The sequence below is a fragment of the Penaeus vannamei genome, chromosome 2, assembly GCF_042767895.1.
Source record: "Penaeus vannamei isolate JL-2024 chromosome 2, ASM4276789v1, whole genome shotgun sequence".
NCBI classification, from domain to species: domain Eukaryota; kingdom Metazoa; phylum Arthropoda; class Malacostraca; order Decapoda; family Penaeidae; genus Penaeus; species Penaeus vannamei.
The window spans coordinates 36,213,626-36,216,125 of record NC_091550.1 but is presented as its reverse complement, the minus strand read 5'-3'; positions in this window follow the sequence as shown (position 1 = coordinate 36,216,125).

The following is a 2,500-nucleotide window of genomic DNA, read 5'->3' as shown; positions in this document are numbered from 1 at the left end:
GGATTGTTCAATTTATACTCCAATCTTCAGCCTTATGGACATCCATTTAGCCAGCGATAGGGGAAGAAAACAATACAATAATTATAAGATATTGCCAAGGTAGGTAAAAGGATAGGAGAAACTGTAGTTGGGACCAAGAATAAGAGGGGGCAAATGCTAATCGATATTGCTGAGGCTCGATCATGAATGCATTTATTCAAGATGAAAACAAATAGAGTGGAAGCGGACATGGAAGTCGCCATCTGACATCAAAACCAAATCTGACTTCATAATTTCAAATAGGCGCGATAGATTAAAGAATGTGATATTATTGTATTACATCTCTGAAGGGAAAGGAATAAATTCATAGGGAAACCACAGCCAAACCTATCTTGAAGACCAGGGGCCGGATTTAATCAACTTTCGTTACAGTTATGCGAGGTTACGATTTCTCAACTAGCGCCTTTGCGACCTATTTCCAAACACCAAACAACGAGAGCATAGGGGTCTCGTAACCTTTCCGAACTTATTTTCTATTGTAGGGTATCTTTGGGCTTCATTTTCTGTAAGAACGACTCGAGCGAGTGACCAATCAGCTTTAACCTGGAGAATATTGACCAATCTCAGCAGTTCAATACTAAAATATAAATAATAGAGCCGTCGGAGAGTCGAGGAAAAAAACGTTAACCAAATTTTTCAAGTGAAGAGCTGCATGCAATGGTTGTTGAAGTGCAGAAGAGGCAGAGAATTGAGGGCCCTTTTTCGTCCATGTTGACAAGTATGATGAAGACAGCTTGTGACAGCGTGGCGAGAAAGGTAAACGCTGTGATCTCTGTGACAAGGGCTGCCAATGAATTCCGTAGTAAATTCACAGACTTTGTCAGTAACCAAGAAAAAAAACTGGCCAAGAGGAATCAAGAAAGAAGAAAAAAATAGTGTTTCTTTACTACATATGTATATGAAGTGTTTTTCATTTCAATAAACATTATATTCATTGTAACTATATGGCTTGTTACCCACTTGAAATCATTTGATACTTGCTACGACTTAAAATCTTAAAACAAAGCTTGCTAATCCAGCCACTGTTACAAGCAGTCACCTTGTCCTTTACATCAATTTCTTGCATAATTCTAAGGCTATTTGCAGCCACATATATATTTCTATTGACGCAAATATAAAATTTTCATGATATAAGCAACCGTATAATCAAGTATGTGTACATTATTTCTCTTGCTATAACAATTGTCTCATTAAAACTATTATTGTGTAATATGGAAGTTTTAATTGGTGGCAGCCAATTACACAAATACGAACTATTACACGTAAAGCAGCAAATCTGAATGATAATCATACTGATTCGTGCATCTGACTCGTGTGTCTTGCATCTTCAGAGCAAGTACTGTCGATTTGGATTAAACTTTCTTAAGGTATTAAGTTTATTGTACAGAAGACGCCTATCCTTTCATTCCATTCTTTTCAGGTAACTATACTTATTAATAGGTGTTCCATAAAAGATTAGCTTTTTATATTATGGAAGAAAAACCCACAATGTTTGTGCATTGTGGGTTTTTCTTCCATATTATCAACACGGTATTGTGTTTTTCATTTTTATATTATATATCTTTGCATAACAGAATCATGCTCGTGTCGTTCTGCTGAAATAGGGTAACACCATAAAATGTTCCTAAACTTCTATAGGAATGATTTGATGGTATATGCAGAATTGTCATTAATAAAATGTGAATTGAAATTACTTTTTTTACCGTAATTTTATTATTTCTGCTGAAGATTTACTACGTTCATATTTTCAGGAGGTGGACCGAGTGAACACCAGAGCTCACACTAAATGAAAAGCTCTTAGTCATCACTGATTCGCCAGTTATGATAGAGGGTGTTGGACAGTTATTTGAAGGAGAAATGGAATCAGATATAGATAAGTCATGAACTTACAATTACTTTTTGTATCATTATTAGTTTCTGTTATTTTCATATTATCATTAGTTTTATTGATATTCATTACTATTCATTTGTGTTTAATTTTATTCATATTGTTTTTTTTACAGGATGATTTCTCCACATCTCCTTTTGAGCATGTTATCGTATGGATAAGTCAATTATCTTAAGTAGTCACAGTCTTGAGTTCCAGCCACAAATTGGAGATACTCAGTCTCCAAGTGTAAGTATCCCGCCCCAGTTGCTAGAAAGTGAAACGAGTGGTGCTTCTAATCAAGTGCACGTCACAAGCAGGTCCTCTCCAGCACAGAGATTTTCTGCAGTGCCAAAAATGATAAAAATGAAAAGGAAGCTCTAAACGATGGCAAATATATGAGTTCATTGGAAAATATATACTTAATATATCAAACTCATTAATAGACATTGCAGAAGCACAAAAACTGTAGCGAAAGTACAATTGCAGCATTGGTGCTTTGACCCATGTGACTGTGTGTGTGTGTGTGTGTGTATATATATATATATATATATATATATATATATATATATATATATATATATATATATACAT